Source organism: Ovis aries, chromosome 12, assembly GCF_016772045.2.
Source record: "Ovis aries strain OAR_USU_Benz2616 breed Rambouillet chromosome 12, ARS-UI_Ramb_v3.0, whole genome shotgun sequence".
NCBI lineage: Eukaryota > Metazoa > Chordata > Mammalia > Artiodactyla > Bovidae > Ovis > Ovis aries.
Window position 1 is genome coordinate 27012239 of NC_056065.1, and position 20695 is coordinate 27032933.

Here is a 20695-nt window from a genome sequence, read left to right on the forward strand (position 1 = left end):
GTACAAATCCTTCTAGATCGAGGAAGGAATTCTGCTTTTGCTTTTTTTTTAAATTGAGATGTCACTGATTTACAATATTGTGTTAGTTTCAGGTGTACAGCAAAGTGATTCAGTTACATATATATATGTATATATATAGTTTTATGTATATATATAAAAGAGTATATATATTCTTTTTCCTTATAGGTTATTACAAAATATTGAGTGTAAGTATCCTGTGCTATACAGTAGATCCTTGTTGGTTATCTAGTTTATATATAGTAGTGTGTATATGATAGTCCCAAACTCCAAATTTGTCCCTTCCACCTCCTTTCCTCTTTGGTAACTATAAGTTTACTTTCTATGTCTATGGGTCTATTTATGTTTTGTGTATAAATTCATTTGTACTTTTTTTTTTTTAGATCCCATATATAAGCAATGCTGCTGCTACTGCTAAGTCACTTCAGTCGTGTCCGACTCTGTGTCCCATAGACAGCAGCCCACCAGGTTCCCCCATCCCTGGGATTCTCCAGGCAAGAACACTGGAGTGGGTTGCCATTTCCTTCTCCAATGCATGAAAGTGAAAAGTGAAAGTGAAGTCGTTCAGTCGTGTCCGACTCTTTGCGACCCCATGGACGGCAGCCCACCAGGCTCCTCCGTCCATGGGATTTTCCAGGCAAGAGTACTGGAGTGGGGTGCCATTGCCTTTGTTTTTGGCTTACTTACTTAGTAGGACAATTTCTAGGTCCATCTATGTTGCTGCAAATGGCATTACTTCATTCTTTTTTTAATGGATGAGTAATATTCCATATTATTTATATATATATATATGTTGTGTGTGTGTGCACGCGCACGTGTATGTGTGCATATGTGGCTGCTCAGTCACTTCAGTTGTGTCTCTTTGTATCCCCATGGACTTCAGCCCACCAGGCTCCCCTGTCCCTGGGATTCTACAGGCAAGAATACTGGAGTGGGTTACCATGCCTTTCTTAATGTATGCATATGTATGTGTGTGTGTATCTATCTATCTATATACATATATATACCACATCTTCTTTATTCATCAGTCGATGGACATTTACTTAGGTTGATTCCACATTTTGGCGCTGGTAGTTAGCGCTGCAGTGAACAATGGGATGCATGTATCTTTTCACATTATGGTTTTCTCTGGATATATGCCCAGGAGTGGGATTGTAGGATCACATGATAGCTCTATTTTCAGTTTTTTAAGGAACCTCCATACTGTTCTCCATTGGTGGCTGCGCCAATTTACATTAGACTGGGAAAGGAATTCTAAAGTCCCAAGGATGTTCCTCTCTGGGCTATTCTTGGGATATACAAATGTTTGCATAGTCATTTTCATCTGACTTGCATATGATTTACATATGCCTTCTGAGACAAGTCTCATCCAGGCAGTTTGCAAGTTGAAATTTAATCTCTTCAGGTTAGGGTTGCCCTTCCCAGATTTCTCTCATCTCCTATTACGTCACATGGAGTTGCTATTCCACTCCTGTCATTGAGTCCAAGGACAATGTCCTGTTGTCTATCTGCTGCTCCAGGGACAGTGTCTTTCCTTCTGTCTTCAGCTCCAAGCATAATGCCTCACATAGTAGGGGCTCATTAAGTATTCAGTGAATGAACTGATAACTCTGATCCCTTTTAGTTGACTCTCCAAAGCCTAGTCACTGGGCTTTCCTGGTGGCTCAGTGGTAAGAATTCACCTGCCAATGCAGGAGATGTCGGTTTGATCCCTGAGTTGGGAAGGTCCCCTGGAGAAGGAAACGGCAACCTGCTCCAGTATTCTTGCCTGGGAGATCCCATGGATGGAGGAGCCTGGTAGGCTACAGTCCATAGGGTTGCAGAATCAGACGTGACTTAACAATAACAAGTGAAGTCACCGGTGTTGGAGGACAGGAAAGGACTAACTAGAGAACTAAAATCTCATAAAGAAAATGGAAAATAACATAAGAGTCTATCTTTGTGTCTTAGGGACAAGGAAGAACTTCTTTTTAAAAAAACTTCAAAAAATATAAAACATAAAGGGAAAATTTGATTTCCACTCAATGAAGGATACTACAGTTAATAGGTGATGGATGAGAGGAGGTATTCAATATATCTAAAACTGAAAGAAGATTCACATCTACAGCATAGTAGCAACAAGTTCGAATCAAAAAGAAAAATAGCAACAACCACATAGAAAAATGGGCCTAGCAGCTAAGCAGGCGGCTTACAGAAAAGAAATATAAAAGGCTCTCCATTATATGGAGAGAGGCTCTATCTGGAGAAAGCAAGTTAAAACAACAAAAAGATCACTTAAAACCTATTAGACTTCAAAAGGGGGAAAGCTGGATGCTGCTAAGTGTTGGCAGGCATGTGGGATGAAGAGTCCTTAGCACCCCACAGCGGGAGTGCAGCCACTTAGGAGGGTGGTGGGGGAATGCATGCATGCTTAGTTGCTTAATTTGTGTGCGACTTTTTGCAATTCTGTGGACTGCAGCCCCTTAGTACTTAGTTCTATTTAAAAAAACCGTAAACCTCATGGCCCAGCGGTCCCACTCCTAGGTATAAATCTAGAGGAAATGTCAGACCAATCCCTAAGGGAACATGCATGGGGATTTTGGAGCATTATTCGATGTGCAAAGGTCAAATTAGTCTGTGTCTCTCCCTGGGAACACAGACAAACTGTAGAGGCTATACCTATGGAGCCCTGTAGCTACTTTGCTAAGTGCAAGAGGTAAGCAAGAGAATGAGAAACAGTTAGGTAAATTAAAAATGTGTACACACAGGGGACTTCCCTGTTGGCACAGTGGATGAGAGTCTGTGTGCCACTGTAGGATGTGTAGGTTCGATTGGTTTCTGGTCCAGGAAGATCCCACATGCTGTGAAGCAATAAGCCCATGCACCACAACTACTGAGCCAAGCTCTGGAGCCTGGAAATTGCAACAACTTAGCCAGTGTGCTGTAACTACTGAAGCCTGAGTGCCTAGAGCCCATGCTCCATAACAAGAGAAGCCACTGCAATGAGAAGTCCTTATATCACAATGAAGAGTAGACTCGGCTCACCACAACTAGAGAAAATCCTGTGCAGCAGTGAAGACCCAGCACACATGCAAACACACACACACACACACACACACACACACACACACACACATATGTACACAAACATATGCACATTTTGTAAGAATATAACAAAGAGAAAGATACCATTAAACACAAACCGATAATCACCTCTAATGGAAGGAAAGGCTAATGGGAGAAAAGGAAATGAATCGATAAATTAGTAAAGTAAGAGAGGGCCTTGCTCAGATCCTTGATGACAGTGTGTTATGAACCAAAGAGTGTGGTTAATTTACCCTCTGCTTCTGAGAGTCTCAAGCCAAAAGAAGCAACCCACCACCACCAACTTAGAAAAATTTAAGTTCTGGCCTAGAGCTTGGGGTCTTGCATCCCTTTATATATATCTAACCTTTAATTTGATTAAAGAGTTCACACTCACATTTGGAAAAGTCAATGTTTTGCTTAATAGGCTGTTGTGCCCAGAGGCTGTTGCTTTTTCGAAGTTGACCTGAGAATGAATAGAGAAAAAATTATTCTGGCACTTGTTAAAGTGGTAAGGGAGCCTTAATCAGGGCTATTGCAATACGGGAGATAGAGTGGGCTCAATTATGAATACAAGGACAATAGGGATTTAAAAAAAATATTTATTTTAGTTTTGGCTGTGTTGGGTTTTTGTTGTGGCACACGGGATCTTTTATTGTGGTGGGCGAGTTTCTCTCTAGTTGTGGCTCACAGGCTTGGTAGTTGTGGTGCAGACTTAGATGCCCCATGGCAGATGAGATCTTAGTTCCCTGACCAGGGATGGAACCCACATTCCCTGCTTTGCAAGGTGAATTCCTTTTTAAAAAAACTAAGTAAATTCATTTATTTCTAATTGAAGGATAATTGCTTTACAGTATTGTGTTGGTTTCTGCCAAATGTCAGCATGAATCAGGCAAGGCAAATTCTTAACCCCTGGACCATCAGGGAAATCCCTGACAATGGGGATTTGTAGCCAATAAGCATGGTAAAGGGGTTGGTGATGAAAAATCACTAAGATGAGACATTATGGGTGGGTGGAAAGGTTTACTAAATTGACTTACTAGCATTCTTACTGAAGACAGGCCAGGGTGATCAGATATCTAGAGTAGGGATTCTCTCAACCAACTTAGCAAAACTAGACTTGGTAAGGACAGACACAGAGCCCAGGACTGGAGCCTAGCTGAGAAGAGGACTCAGAAGAGCCTGACTAAGATTTGGTCAAGGTGACCTTGGTCAAGGGACCTTGGTCACTGGGAGAGCCCTGTGCCTTGTCTGCTTTCCTTTCTATGGTATCTCCAACTCCTACCAGGGTGCCTGGCAAATGGTAGATCCTAGTAAGTGTAAGAATGAGTAGTGATGGACTTCCCTGCTGGCTGGGTGGTGAAGAATCTGCCTGCCAGTGCAGGAGATGCAGGTTCCATCCTTGGACTGGGAAGATCCCCTGGAGAAGGAAGTGGCAACCCACTCCAGTATTCTTGCCTGGAGAATTCCATGGACAGAGAAGCCTGGTGGGCTACAGTCCACGGGGTCGCAATGAGCTGGATATGATTTAGCTACTAAACAACAACGACTGTGATAAGGATGGATCTTCCTGGAAGATTCTCTGGGGTGTTAGAGCCTCCTTGATGCATGTTCACACTTACCCTTGGACGTGTGCTCCCCCAGAACTGAGCCTACTGGCTGTGGGGCACTGTAGGCCTGGGGGCTGAGGGGGCACTTGCTTGCCCCAAGAAACAGAGGACATTGGAACCAGAGGGAGGAGCAATTCCAAGAGCTGTGTGGGAAGCTGATGGCCAAGACCCAGAAAGGTGTCTGGAAGGTCACCAAACCCTTCAAGCCAGAAATTGCTCCTGAAATCTCAAGTTTGAGAACCAAGGATGCCAGAGCAAGTGCAAGTGTGGTAGGAGAAAGGGGGAACCTGGGGCTGCTAACAGTCACTTAGACTCTGTGGTTCCCAACTTGCATCACATAGCAGCTTATGGTACTGTGGGTGCTGGCTGGGTTAGGGGCTGAGTGGAGCAGGGGCCTGTGCCCTGCTTGAGTGAGACCACAAAGACCTCAGAATGCTGCCTGCTGCTGCCCTCCTCCTGTTACCAAAGAGCTTGTACTGCTTGCCATGTGCTGCTGCTGCTAAGTCGCTGCAGTCGCGTCCGACTCTGTGCGACCCCATAGATGGCAGCCCACCAGGCTCCCCCGTCCCTGGGATTCTCCAGGCAAGAACACTGGGGTGGGTTGCCATTTCCTTCCCCAATGCTTGCTGTGTGACAGGCCAGTAAATTGAAAGACAAGTTGTTGGGAAAAGGGATAGCGACTTTATTTGAAAAGCCAGCAGATGGAGAAGATGTTGGACTAGTGTCCCAAAAAAATCATCTTTTTTTTTCCCTTAGATTTGTTTTTGATGTGGACTGTTTTAAAAGTCTTTATTGAATTTATTACAATATTGTTTCCATTTCATGTTTTGTTTTTTTTGGCCACAAGGCATATGGGATCTTAGCTCCCCAACCAGGGATTGAACCCACAGCCCCTACATTGAAAGGTGAAGTTGTAACCAATAGACCACCAGGGAAGCCCCCTAAAGAATCATCTTACCCAAGTTAGAATCCAGGCTTTCTTTTACGCTAGAGGAGGAGGGGGTATGGTTAGTTATTGCAGACTTCTTTGTGTCAGAATCTTTTGTTCTTGGAACTGTCCCTGTAGGTGTTAAAGATCATGACTTTCTGGTAAACTGCCAACAAGACAAATGATATTCTCTGTTCCGCAACTTTTAATCTCTGTGTGAATGGAGAAGTGTTATGCCTCTAAAGGTCAGAGCCTTGAGAATGTCCTGTACATCCCAGGCTACATGGAGCCTTCTTGTAGTGAAAGCAGAGTGGAATACAAAGATTAAAGTAAGAGAAACATTCAGAATGGGGTGGGATTTGTTCTTCCCTGTTCCACTCCCACCCTTCCCTCACTGTGTGTGTTCTTCAGAGGGGCTGCCTCACCCACCCCAAGTTAGCAGAACGTGGTGGCCTTCTCTTGATCTCCTCCCCTCTGGAATGTCCCCTGGCTGAAGCTGTGCCTGCCTGGTCTCCTGTTCTCTTGGCTCCCATGCCAGACATACCTGGCTCTGGGGCATCTTTGTTTTTTGTTAATTAGATGAGCACTGGGGAAACAATGTCAAAACCAACTGTGTCTGCAAATTCTGGCACAGGCAATGGCAAATAGGCTGTGTCCTTGTGTTCCCCAAGTTGTACTCGTTGTTTGGGTCCAGGGGTTGGTCTGGGGGCTGATGTCTGCTTTTGCAGCTGATGTGCTGATCCCAGCCTCCTTCCCAGTATCCCAGTCTCCTTCCCAGTATCCCAGCCTCCTTCCCAGTATCCCAGTCTCCTTCCCAGTATCCCAGCCTCCTTCCCAGTATCCCAGCCTCCTTCCCAGTATCCCAGTGCTCAGTCTCCCACCGGGGACAGAATGGGCCCTGCCACTTTCTCATCCATGTGTAGCCTCAGAGTGGTTCCACACCTACCTACATCCTCCTCCCCTAAAGTGCCTGAGTTCTTCTGGATCCAGACTGTGATGTTAATAACTGTGCTCAAGGCCAGGGAAGTGGAGTCCTAACATCTGCATGCTGGTAATAGCTACAGTAATAAAAATAACAATATTTACTGTTGCCACTAGGCATTGTGCCCAGTGCTTTTATGGCCATTATTCTCATTAATCCTCACAGCCACAATAGAAAGTGGGAAGCATTACTGTCCTGTCTTTATATTTGAGGACACTGTGGTTGGAAAGGTTAAACAGTTTGCCTGCAGTCTCACGAATAGATGAGGTGGAGTTTGGATTTGAACTGAGACTTTCTGACTCACAGGCATAGGCTTAACCATCCTACCATGTGGTGCCTTCTCTGTAACGGCAGTTCACTCCTCATCCAGCCCCATCTTTATCTCTCCTGCTGTGATGCTGTGATCTGTGGCACCTCATTTCATCCTCATGGCGCCTCATGGTGTAGAGGTAGGGATGGTTATTATTTCCATTTTCTGAATAAGGAAACCACAGTCTGGAGAAGGGAAGTGAGATATGCCCACGGTCACACAGCTAGTCTTTGCAGGGTCAAGACCCCACCGAGCCCTCCTCCAGGTGTGGGCTTCTTGCCTCTAAAGAGACAGCAGGAGGTGTGGAGTCGATGGTGGCTCACTTAGCGATGGTGAGGAGGGGGATGTGGGGCCGGCAGAGGTGGTACCCATGAGTGTGGAGCTGATGCTGCTTCTTCCTGGGGGCTCAGGTGTGGCTTAGCAAACTCTTGCCCATAGCCATTTAGAATCAGTGAATAGAACCTTTAGGATGCTTCAGCTGCTCCAGTGTCAGACATAAAACTAACACTAAACTGAAGCCATCTGTGTTACAACCAGTAAAGCTGTTCCCATCCCCCTTCTCTCTCCCATCCAGTTGAGCTCCTGACTCTCAAAAATGGCCGGGCCCATTACTCCTGTTGAGACAAAACATGGAGAAGAAGTTAAAAAAAAAAAACAAAAACTGACTTCTTTCTAAATTAGAAGTATATTCTGAGCATGACTTTAGGGAACTTACAAGGCATGTGGTGAGTGTAAATGCCTGTTTCCCCAGGGACGGTATATATTTGGGTTGGAAATACTTCTGTTGGCTTGTTTCACACTAACCAACTTTCACTGATAGCGCCGCATGCCCTTCTCTCCTGGTAAACATCTTAGGTCACAGCAGCAACAATTTCAGATATTTTGCAAGTGGAGCGTATTGGTTTCCCAGGGTTGCCTTGGCTAATTGCTACAAACCTGGTGACTCAGTAGGAATTTATTCTTTCACAGTTCAGGAGTCTGAAAGTCTAAATTCAGGGCATGTCCCTGCTCCCTCTGACAGCTCTAGGCAAGATCCTTCCCTGTGACTTCCAGCTTCTGCCGGCTCCTGATCATCCCTGGTGCTCCTTGGTTTGTAGCTGCATCATCCCCACCCCCCATTTCTGTGTGGCCTTTTCTGCGTCTTATAAGGATGCTGTCACTGGGTTTCAGTTCAGTTCAGTTCAGTTCAGTCGCTCAGTCGTGTCCGACTCTTTGCAACCCCATGAATCGCAGGACGCCAGGCCTCCCTGTCCATCACCAACTCCCAGAGTTCACTCAGACTCATGTCCATCAAGTCAGTGATGCCATCCAGCCATCTCATCCTCTGTCGTCCCCTTCTCCTCCTGCCCCCAATCCCTCCCAGCATCAGAGTCTTTTCCAATGAGTCAACTCTTTGCATGAGGTGGCCAAAGTACTGGAGTTTCAGCTTTAGCATCATTCCTTCCAAAGAAATCCCAGGGCTGATCTCCTTCAGAATGGACTGGTTGGATCTCCTTGCAGTCCAAGGGACTCTCAAGAGTCTTCTCCAACACCACAGTTCAAAAGCATCAATTCTTTGGTGCTCAGCCTTCTTCACAGTCCAACTCTCACATCCACACATGACTACTGGAAAAACCATAGCCTTGACTAGACGGACCTTAGTCGGCAAAGTAATGTCTCTGCTTTTGAATATGCTATCTAGGTTGGTCATAACTTTTCTTCCAAGGAGTAAGCGTCTTTTAATTTCATGGCTGCAGTCACCATCTGCAGTGATTTTGGAGCCCCCCCAAAAATAAAGTCTGACACTGTTTCCACTGTTTCCCCATCTATTTCCCATGAAGTGATGGGACCAGATGCCATGATCTTCGTTTTCTGAATGTTGAGCTTTAAGCCAACTTTTTCACTCTCCTCTTTCACTTTCATCAAGAGGCTTTTTAGTTCCTCTTCACTTTCTGCCATAAGGGTGTTGTCATCTGCATATCTGAGGTTATTGATATTTCTCCTGGCAATCTTGATTCCAGCTTGTGTTTCTTCCACTGGGTTTAGGACCTCTAATCTAGTATGACCTCATTTTAACTGATTAGTTCTGCAGCGACTCTATTTTCAAATAAGGCCATGGTAACTTCCCTGATGGTCCAGTGGTTAAGAAAATGTCTTCCAATGCAGGGGACGTGGGTTCGATCCCTGGTTGGGGAACTAAGATCCCCCATGCCACGGGGCAACTAAGCCCGAGTGCCACAAGTACTGAGCCCATGTGCTGCAGCTACAGAAGCCTGCAGGCCACAGCAAGGACGCAGCCCAGCCAAAATTAAAAAAACAACAAAAACGAAATAAGGCCACACTCTGAGGTTCAGCCCACAACATGGAGAAATCAAAAAAGAAGGTCTGTCCAGGTGGCCCTACTGCAGTCAGGAATCTGAACACATACCTGGCTGAAAGAACTGTCCCTATTGATAGATGGGTCAGTAGACAGAACTTCTGGGGGGCTCAGGCCACGTGCCCTCCCGTTAGAAAACTTTGGACAGCTCTTCTCATGTCCAGTTACTCTCTGGGTTGGGTTAACCCAAAGTCACCCTCTGGCTTTCTGGGTCTGACTAGCCAGGATCCCTGGTCTTTCCTCATACTGCCTCTGAGCACTGACTTTACATTTGAGTGATTTAACGGCCTCGCAGGAAGGACTAGAAGATCATCAGCTTGCCGCCTGCTCCTCAGTGTGCACACACGGCCCTGCTTTCACACACTGACCTGAGTCGTATCATCCCTCTTGGCCACATCCCTTTGTTGGGTTGTGAACCGCAAGCGGCCAAGGCACTCGGTTCTGAGAGTCACGTAGAGGCCACATCAGCAACGGAGCAGTTGGGCTGAACGGGGTCTCTCCTCTCGGGTCTGCTTTGAGGAGGGGGTTATTTGAGTCCCACATGGGTAGGATTCTTGGTCAGTCCTGCTCTTGGCCCCATCCCCTCCCGCTGTCTCTCTCAGTCACTGGGCTTTACCTGCTGTGGCCTTTCTGCCCCTCACCCATGATGACCTTGTTCCCCCCTGGGGCCTCTGCAGCATAATAACTTCCTTCTCCTGGAACTTTCTGTGTCTGGTTCCTGACCACTCAGTCTCTCAGCTGAGATGGCACCTCCTCCGAGAGGCCTTCCTTGATCACCGCCCGCCCCCACCCCAGTTTTATGTCTCCATATCACCTTGTTCTTTGTTCACACAGCCTGGCATTTTCAGGTTTTTGTTGTTGTTGTTTGTTTTTTTGTTATTCTGTCTTCTGCCCTTGTCTGTGCTGACAGAGACCTTGTCTTCTGGTTCACTGCTATATCCCAGAGCCAAGACGAGTTTCAGGGACATTGTGGGTGCTTGGTGAAGAGTCTTTGGGGCATCCTCAGTAACTCAATACTTTCGTTTTAGATTTCAAGTCACAGAGAGACAGCCACATGGAGTATGTAGACAACTGCATGGTGCTACATGGAGCATCAGCTGATCAGGATTCAGAAACCGGGTCCTGGTGTGGGCTGTGGCTAGCCCACTGTGCTGTGGCCAGCACTTCATTCAGACGCTCTGCCTGGGGCTTGGTTTCCCCAACTCTACGCTAGGGGGACATCCCCATCCAGTGCACAGAGTCTTTGTACAGATGAAATGGTGCCGGGACATAATGGGATACGAATGTGAGACTGTGACGCTTCGGCCTGTGAAGATCTTTCAGAAGCCAGAGGACAGTGTGGAAGGAACACAGAGGAGAGAATGTTCCAGAGAAAAGAGGCTTCTCCAAACACTAAACTCTCTGATGGGGCAGCCCTGGAGACTTGTAAAATAATGGGGGTGGAATTTTCTCTCATTCTTACTATTCCAGGAAGGTTTTTGCCATAGTAGAGTATAGTAGGGGGAAGCAGTGTCAGACTTTATTTTTGGGGGCTCCAAAATCACTGCAGATGGTGACTGCAGCCATGAAATTAAAAGACGCTTACTCCTTGGAAGGAAAGTTATGACCAACCTAGAGAGCATATTCAAAAGCAGAGACATTACTTTGCAAACAAAGGTCCATCTAGTTAAGGCTATGGTTTTTCCAGTGGTCATGTATGGATGTGAGAGTTGGACTGTGAAGAAAGCTGAGCGCCGAAGAATTAATGCGTTTGAACTGTGGTGTTGCAGAAGACTCTTGAGAGTCCTTTGGACTGCAAGGAGATCCAACCAGTCCATTCTAAAGGAGATCAGTCCTGGGTGTTCTTTGGAAGGAATGATGCTAAAGCTGAAACTCCAGTACTTTGGCCACCTCATGCGAAGAGTTGACTCATTGGAAAAGACTCTGATGCTGGGAGGGATTGGGGGCAGGAGGAGAAGGGGACGACAGAGGATGAGATGGCTGGATGGCATCACTGACTCGACGGACGTGAGTCTGAGTGAACTCCAGGAGTTGGTGATGAACAGGGAGGCCTGGCATGCTGTGATTCATGGAGTCGCAAAGAGTCGGACATGACTGAGTGACTGAACTGAACTGAACTGAACTGAGAGTACAGTTATTTTTAGCAAAATAACTGTTTCAGACAAGCAAGGTAACTTTTAATCTCCTAATTATAAATGCTGTGGGCCTAAAAAAAAAAGGCTTCTTGAGATGCTTAGTAGAGGACTTTTGTAATTTCCTGCCCCTTGAGGTGGCTTCCCAGGTGGCTCAGCAGTAAAGAATCCGCCTGCCCATTCAGGAGTTGTGAGTTTGATCCCTGGGTTGGGAAGATCCTCTGGAGAAGGAAATGGCAACCCACTCCAGTATTCTTGCCTGAAAACTTCCATGGACAGAGGAGCCTGGTGGGCTACAGTCCAGAGGGTCACTGAAGAGTCGGACGTGACTTAGTGACTGATCAATGACAACAGCCCCTTGAGGTGGGGCCAGGCTTCACCCCACCTGGGGATGTGGACTGAGGAATGGAGGCTGTCTAGAGTTAGGGCCAACCCGTGCCTGGCTACAGAAGAGGCTCTAGTCCATAGTGAGGCCCCTCACAGAGTGAATTTTTGAATTTTTTGAAGCATAGTTGATTTACAATGTTGTGTTAGTTTCTGGTATGCAGCAAAGTGATTTTATGTATATTTACTTTTTCAGATTATTTTCCAGTATAGATTATTATAAGATATTGAATTTAATTCTCTGTGCTATACAGTAGGCTCTTATAGTTTATCTCTTTTACATATAGTAGTGTGTATACATATTAATCCCAAACTCCTAATTTATCCTCCCTCTTCCCCTTTAGTAACCATAAATTTGTTTTCTATGTCTGTGAGTCTATTTCAGTTTTATTGTTGTTCAGTAGCTCAGTCGTGTCCAACTGTTTGCTACCCCATGAACTGCAGCATGTCAGGCTTCTGTATCCTTCACCACCACCTGGATTTTGCTCAAACTCATGTCCACTGAGTTGGTGATGCCATCCAACCATCTCATCCTCTGTCACCCTCTTCTGCCCTAAATCTTTCCCATCATCAGTCTTTTCCAAAGAGTTGTCTCTTTGCATCAGGTGGCCAAAGTATTAGAGCTTCAGCTTCAGCACCAGTTCTTCCAGTGAATATTCAGAGTTGGTTTCCTTTCGGATTTACTGGTTTGATCTCCTTGCTGCTCAAGGGACTCTCAAGAGTCTTCTCTAGCACCACAACTTGAAATCATCAGTTCTTAAACACACACAGACACACTGCACTTTCTTTATCCATTCACCTGTTGATGGACATTAAGGTTGCTTTACTGTCTTGGCTACTATAAATAGTGCTGCTATGAACATTGGAGCTCATGTATCTTTTCAAATGGGAGTTTTTGTCTTTCCCAGATATATGTCCAGTAGTGAGATTGCAGGATCACATGGTAGTTCTATTTTTCCTTTTTAAAGGAAATTCCATACTGTTTTCCACGATGGATGCACCAATTTACATTCCCACCCACAGTGTAGGAGGGTTCCCTTTTCTTCATTTTTTTTTTTTTTTACTTTATTTTACTTTACAATACTGGTAAACAATACAATATTGGTTTTGCCATACATTAACATGAATCCACCACGGGTGTGCATGAGTTCCCAATCCTGAACCCCCTCCCACCTCCCTCCCCATATCATCTCTCTTTGGGGCTGGTGCACTGGGCTGTCCCTTTCCTTCATATCCTCTCCAGCAGTTAAAGACTTTTTAATGATGGCTATTCTGACTGGTATGAGTTATGATTTTGCTTTGCATTTCTCTAGTAATTAGTGATGTTGAGCATCTTTTCATATGTTTGTTCACCATCTGTGTATCTTCTTTGGAGAAATGTCTGTTTGGGTCTTTTGCCCATTTTTTGATTTTTTTTTTTTTTTTGTATTGAGCTATATCAGCTCTTTGTATATTTTGGAAATTAACCCCTTGCTGGTTGCATCATTTGCAAATATTTTCTCTCAATCGGTGGGTTGTCTTTTCATTTTGTTGATGGTTTCCTTTGCTGTGCTAAAGCTTATAAGTTTGATTTGATTAGGTTTCTCTCTCTCTCTCTTTTTTAAAAATTTCTTTTGCTTTAGGAAACTATTCTAAGAAAACATTGCTATGGTTTATTTCAGAGAATGTTTTGTGTGTGTTCTCTTCTAGGAATTTTATGGTGGCAGATCTTATGTAATTGACCATAGGCATGAGGGTTTATCTCTGAGCTCTCTATTCGGTTCCATGGAGCCATGTGTCTGTTTTTGTGCCAGTACCATGCTGTTTTGATGACTGTAGCTTTGTAGTATTATCTGAAGCCTGGGTTATGCTTCTAGCTTTGTTCTTTTTCCTCAAGATTGCTTTGACAATTCTGGGTCTTTAGTGCTTCCATAAATTTTAGAATTATTGTAGTTCTCTGAAAAACGTCATGGGTTCTTTGATAGGGATCACATTAAATCAGTATATTGCTTTGGGTAGTATAGCCATTTTAACAATATTAATTCTTCCAAAGGTCTGTGAATTGTTGACTCATTATCCTGGGCCGTGAGGGTGCTGGGAAGAGCTGGAGGGTTTGGGTCAGGGCCTTTGGAAACGAGTTAGCCTAAGCCTAGTGGTGGCAAGGATAGAGCTCAAGATTCACAGAGATAGCTTCACATCCAGAGTGTTTCTCTGCTTGGACCTCCCTCCCTTTCTGAACCTCCCTGTGGACTCCCTGGGCCCCTGGCCCTGCATCTCCTGGAGCCTCCACTCTGCACACAACTAGGTGCAGGCATCTGACCTTCTCTCCCTCTTGAGCAGCGTCCCCGGCACAGCGCAGTCCCAGGCAAGGTCGTAGGCAGCCTGATTGGCCAGAATGTTTGTCAGGCAGCTGGTGGAAGAGCTGCTTGTCTTGCTTTGTCTCCACTGTCCTGCTGCTGCCTTGTCTAGTCTTTTCTGTGTTCACTCAAACCTCCATCTCAAAAGTTTGGCAAAAGAACAAGGAAGGAAGATTGCCTATACAAGAAAGTAAAATAAGCAGTGAAGGTGGCTCTAAATATTAATTCAATCTAAAAGTTTGACAACTGTGATGAAACTGGCTAGTTATTAAGTCACCCACAATTCAAGCACATGTAATAAGAAATAATCTGATAGTCCTAAATCTATTAAAGAAACTGAATTTTTACTTTAAACTTTCCCTTATGAAAACTCTAGGTTTTAGGAAAAAACCTAAGAGAAAATCTTTGTGGCCTTAGGAGTTATCACCAAAAACACATCAATCAAAGAAAAACTGATAAATTGGATAAACTGATAAATATTAAAATGAAAAACTTTTGCTCTGAGAAACATCCAGTTAAGAATGAAAAGACATGATACAGAATAGAAGAAAATATTTGCATATGATACAAATGAACTTATTTACAAAACAGAGAGAGACTCATAGACAGAAAACAAATTTATGGTTACCAAAGGGGAAGGTGGGGAGAGGAATAAATTAGCAATTTTGGATTAGCAGATGCAAACTACTTTATATAAAATAGATAAACAATAATGTCCTACCTGTAAAGCATAGGGAACTATTTTCAATATCTTGTAATAAACCATAATGGAAAGAAATATGAAAAAGCATATATCTATATATGTATAACTGAATCACTTTACACCAGAAACTAACACAACATTGTAAATCAACTACACGTCAATTAAAATTTTTTGAAAATTTCCATTTGCATAACTGACAAAGATTTGTATCCAGAGTATACAGAGAACTTTCAAAAAATCATCAATAAGAAAACAAACAGATCAATTTTTAAAGAGTTGGGCAAGTAATTTGAACACACACATCACCAAAAAAGACATACATATGACCATTAAGCCCATGAAAAATTGCTCGACATCATTAATTACTGGAGATATGAGATATCTCTACGCTTCTATTGTCATGGCTAAAATAAAAGAAACCCAAACTGACAATACTAAGTTTTGGTGAGGGTGTGGAGTGATTGGAACTCTTATATGTTACTAGTGGGGATACAAAATGGTACAGCCACTTTGGAAAACAATTTCTCCATTTCTTATATAAACATACAGTTCGTTACCACATGAACCAGCAATACACGTCCTATTTACTCCAGAAAATCGAAAACACATTTACATGAAAACTGTTATACAGATGTTTCTAGCAGCTTTATTCATAACTGTAAAAAACTGGAAAACCCCACATGTTCTCTCTCGCTTATTTTTTAAGAAGTTATTTATTTGGCTGTGGTGGGTCTTGGTTACAGCATGCAGGCTCCTCAGTCTTTGCTGAGGCATGCGGGATCTCTGGTTGTGGCATTCCAATTCTTAGTTGTGGCACTTGGGGTCTAGTTCTTTGACCAGGGATTGAACCCAGGCCCCCTGTATGAGAGTTTGGAGTCTTAACCACTGTACCACCAGGGAAATCCACCACATGTTCTTTAACAGGTGAATGAGTAAACAAACTTTGGTCATCTCTCTAGTGGAATACTACTCAGCAACCAAAAGGAGCAAGCTAATGGTATAGCTGGGTTGCACGGGGGAGCAGAGGCTCAGATAAGCTGGCCTTTGGGTACAGCTGAATTAAACCGGTCATCCTTTGATCTTGGCATCATCATCATGCCTTTCTCACAGTCCATCCCTGATGCTAATGGTTTGGCTCCAGATAGACATCTGTGGCACCAAAGGGCTCTATAACCCTGTACTGAGTTGTCTGTTCTCAGATACTGGCCAGGAGGCTAGGAGTGGGAAACTAGGAACTAGTGCTAAGAAGAGGGTAACCCAATCCTCACGGCTTCTGGGAAGCTTTGCTTTTGTTCCACAGAGATAGGTGCTCATCCCACCTGTCCTTGGACCCTGTTTCCTTCTCTCTGTGTGTACTGGAGGTAGGATGACTTAATGGTAACTGTATAGGTTTTAGTGTCAGAGAGACTTTGGTTTAAATCCTGGCGCCAAAGCAGTGATCCTGGACAAGTAATTTAATCACTTTTGGTCTCAGTTTTTTAATTTCTGAAATAAGGACAAGACTAGTACTTATCTCATGGGGTGGCTGAAGACTTAAATGATAAAAAGCATATATAATGTGAAGCCTAGAGCCCAACATGTAAGCATGCACTAAATGGTAGATATTATTATAGTTGTCTTGTTAATAGTACTTATCACATTATAGCATAATGATCTGTTTACATGCTTGTCTTCTTTTCTAGACCAGGGAATTGTTGAGGACAGGAGCTATATCTTATTAATTTTTGTACCTGCAGGGGCTAGCCCAGTGCCTGTGGGTAAAAGGTGCTCACTGAATGTCAAGTGAATGGATGGATTGTTTAGTTAGTAGTTAGCTTCGGGAGGGGATACTGAAAGCCTTTCTGTTCATTCAGTTCAGTTCAGTTCACTCAGTCGTGTCCAACTCTTTGCGACTCTATGAATTGCAGCACGCCAGGCCTCCCTGTCCATCACCAACTCCTGGAGTTCACTTAGACTCACGTCCATTGAGTTGGTGATGCCATCCAGCTGTCTCATCCTCTGTCGTCCCCTTCTCCTTCTGCCCCCAATCCCTCCCAGTATCAGAGTGTTTTCCAATGAGTCAACTCTTCGCATGAGGTGGCCAAAGTACTGGAGTTTCAGCTTTAGCATCATTCCTTCCAAAGAACACGCAGGACTGATCTCCTTTAGAATGGACTGGTTGGATCTCCTTGCAGTCCCAAGGGACTCTCATGAGTCTTCTCTAACACCACAGTTCAAAAGCATCAATTCTTTGGTGCTCAGCCTTCTTCACAGTCCAACTCTCACATCCATACATGACCACAGGAAAAACCATAGCCTTGACTAGATGGACCTTTGTTTGCAAAGTAATATCTCTGCTTTTGATTATGCTATCTAGGTTGGTCATCAGTTTCCTTCCAAGGAGTAAGTGTCTTTAAATTTCATGGCTGCAATCACCATCTGCAGTGATTTTGGAGCCCCCCAAAATAAAGTCTGACACTGTTTCCACTGTTTCCCCATCTATTTCCCATGAAGCCAGATGCCATGATCTTCGTTTTCTGAACGTTGAGCTTTAAGCCAACTTTTTCACTCTGTTCCTTCACTTTCATCAGGAGGCTTTTTAGTTCCTCTTCATTTTCTGCCATAAGGGTGGTGTCATCTGCATATCTGAGGTTATTGATATTTCTCCCAGCAATCTTGATTCCAGCTTGTGCTTCTTCCAGCCCAGCGTTTCTCATGATGTACTCTGCATATAAGTTAAATCAGCAGGGTGACAATATTCAGCCTTGACGTACTCCTTTCCCTATTTGGAACCAGTCTGTTGTTCCATGTCCAGTTCTAACTGTTGCTTCCTGACCTGCATACAGGTTTCTCAAGAGGCAGGTCAGGTGGTCTGGTATTCCCATCTCTTTCAGAATTTTCCATAGTTTATTGTGATCCACACAGTCAAAGGCTTTGGCATAGTCAATAAAGCAGAAATAAATGTTTTTTTTGGAACTCTCTTCCTTTTTACATGTCCATTACCATCACCATTATCAGAAAGCACCCATGAAGTAATTGTTATCTCACGGAACTTGAAGGCATAAGCTTCATTCTGGCCTTCCTTTTTTCACACCTTCCTTCAAGTCGGGTCCTGAGATGGGCTGTGGTTGCCTGCTGTCAGACTCAACTCAGCAGCTTGAAACCCCCTGTGGCTCCTGTCTAGCTGCTTCAAGCATCAGCTGCCTTTGTTCCCTTCAGCCCAGATCCACATCCCTTCACTTAGATAGGGAGCGGGCTTGAGGCAGGAATCACACGGGGACATCTTCAGTTGCAGTGGTAATGTGGGGCTTGATCCCTTTTCTGAATGGGCTCCTAGCCTCTTTGGGGAGCTTATATGTGCTGTACCAACAGTAATGGAGTTCTAACGCCATCCAGAGACTTTTAGTTGACTGGATTAAATCTGATGAATTGTCTTTATAATTAGGTACATAATGAGTGGAATGCTTGCTTATGTCAGCCTACTGGGATCTAGGAAGGTGATCTTCAGGCTCTGCCCTTGGTTCTGCTCAGTTTGCATTTATATCTGGGGATAACACATTATGTTCATTAACATTAACATTTGTAGTTTGGAGACATATCTCAACACATTGGACCAATAGGGAGGAATTAAAAGGGATAAATATCCATTACTGCTTTTAGGGACCAATAATCCAATAATGGGCGTGTGGAAGAAAGTGAGTTTAGTTTAGCTGAAGCACGTAAAAAGGACCTGGGCTGTTATGCAACGCAAGTTCAGTATGAAACCAGGAATATGATGTGTCTACAAAAACGCTAATGCTATCAGGTCACATTAACAGAGGTACGGTTTACAGAACAGAGGTGAGTGATGCTTTTACTCTCTGAGCCAGCTGACCTCGCCTTGAGTATGGTGTTTAGTTCTGACAGTCATGTTTTAGTAAAGACGTTTACAACTGTAATGTGACTGAAGGACAATCAGAAGGGCGAGATAATTTAGTGCCAGTTAATATAACGGCTGCCCACTCCAGTATCCTAGCCTGAAGAATTCCATGGACTGTATAGCCCATGGGGTCGCAAAGAATCAGACACGACTGAGCGACTTAAAAAAAAAAATATATTGGAGAGATTCAGCCTGAAGAAGGATTTGCTGGATTCACCATAGCTGGCAATACTGATAGGAATTCCTTGTGGAAGAGGGATTCAGTTATCCTCCGTGTCTCTAAAGCAGTGCTTTACAATAGAACCTTCTGTGATGATGGAAATGTTTTATATCTCTGCTGTTTGATAGCTACTAGAAAGATGTGATTTTAAGTAATTAGAATGTGGGAACTGAATTTTAAATTTAATTTTAAGTAATTAAAATGGCCAAATGTGGCTACCATATTGGACAACATGCAGCTCAGAGGAGAAATAAAAGAGTAGAACAGAGGTTAGCAAATTTTTTTCACTAAAGAGCAAAATAGTAACTATTTTGAGCTTTGCTGCCCATACGGTTTCTGTTGCAGCTACTCAACTCAGCCATTGTGGTGCAAGAAAATAGACCATGTATGAAAGAACACATATGTCTATGTTCCAATGAAACTTTATCGATGGACACTGAAATTTGAAATGATCTAATTTTAATGTGTCACAAAATATTATTATTTTATTTTTTTCTGTTATTCTAAAGATGTAAAAACCATTCTTAGCACACAGGTTGTACAGAAGTGAGTGGCCAGCTAGATTTGATCTGCTGGCTGTGGTTTGCTCACACTGGCTTAGCATGTGGGTGAAAACCTTAGGGAGTTATATGTGAGTTCAGTTAAGGAAGATAATGATTAATTAGAGGTAGCCAGGGATAGAAGGAGCATCTTCAGTAAGTGGTGAGTTTCTTGTTACTAAAGCTTCAGGTATCAGCTGGGTAATGAACTATCTGGCAAGGGATGATACATAAATGCGTCTGTCTAATACTACTTACACTAGAATTCCCCCCTAATTCTGTAGGAGTATTAAAATCAGAATGACATGTGACTGTGCTAAAATCATACCTGCTTTTTTAAGGGAAACAAGTCATTTTCCTTCACTTGGTGCTTACTCTCAGCCCCCTGCTGCTGGAACAGGGACTGTTTTGAACAGGGGCACTAGCTTCATTGTTTCAGCAATTCTCCTGAGTGTTCAGGGATGCCTGGGATGTGCCTTCCTGGGGGAGTTTGTTTGTCCATTTGTATGCAGCTCAGGAAAGGTCTTGAGACCTTCACACCCTAGGAGAGGACACCCTACTGGCTGTACACACCTTTGTTCTGTTACTGAGTCCCTGAGGACACCTGGGGGACAAAGTGGTCGGGATTAGGAAGTGTCCCTTCTATCTAGTTCTTTGTGTGGCTGGGTCATGCCTCATTCTGTGACTGAAGAAGGTCACCTCTAATATTTTCCCCTCCAGACAGATAGGGAAACCGTTGCTCTCTGGGGACCTCTGAGCCTCTGTCCAGAATGACCTTGAGAACTCAAGTCCAATGGAGTAAGCTTGACACCTTGATTGTCCAGGAGCTGATCGTCCAGCCTTTGGATGGCTACAGATTCAATTGTTTCTAGTATTGTCAACTCTGCTTTCTTAATTTTCTCTTCTCCCTTTTGCCTGACTTCTATTCATTGAACTTCTAATCAGCATCTCTGCCAGAATAAACAAAAGTAAAAAATAAACAACTTTTTCCTTCAGGAGAAAATGGAAAGTGCTGGTTTGAAGTTTTAATTGTGTGTGTGTGTACACCTTTATTCAAAGCCCAGCCTGCTCTCACTGTAACAGAGTTTTCTCTACATTTTTGTGAAGCACAAGAAACTTCAAAAAACCTTTACTTGGGGGATTTAAAAAATTGAGATATTTGACATACAACATGAAGTACATCTAAGGTGTACGGTGTATAGATTTGGTACATTTA

General features: G+C 43.8%; 1 protein-coding gene across 1 annotated transcript in view; it reads left to right on the forward strand.

The window, feature by feature from the left end:
- The window catches only part of CNIH3 (cornichon family AMPA receptor auxiliary protein 3), a 135377-nt gene that overhangs the window by 43841 nt on the left and 70841 nt on the right, over positions 1-20695 (forward strand). The window lies entirely within an intron of this gene.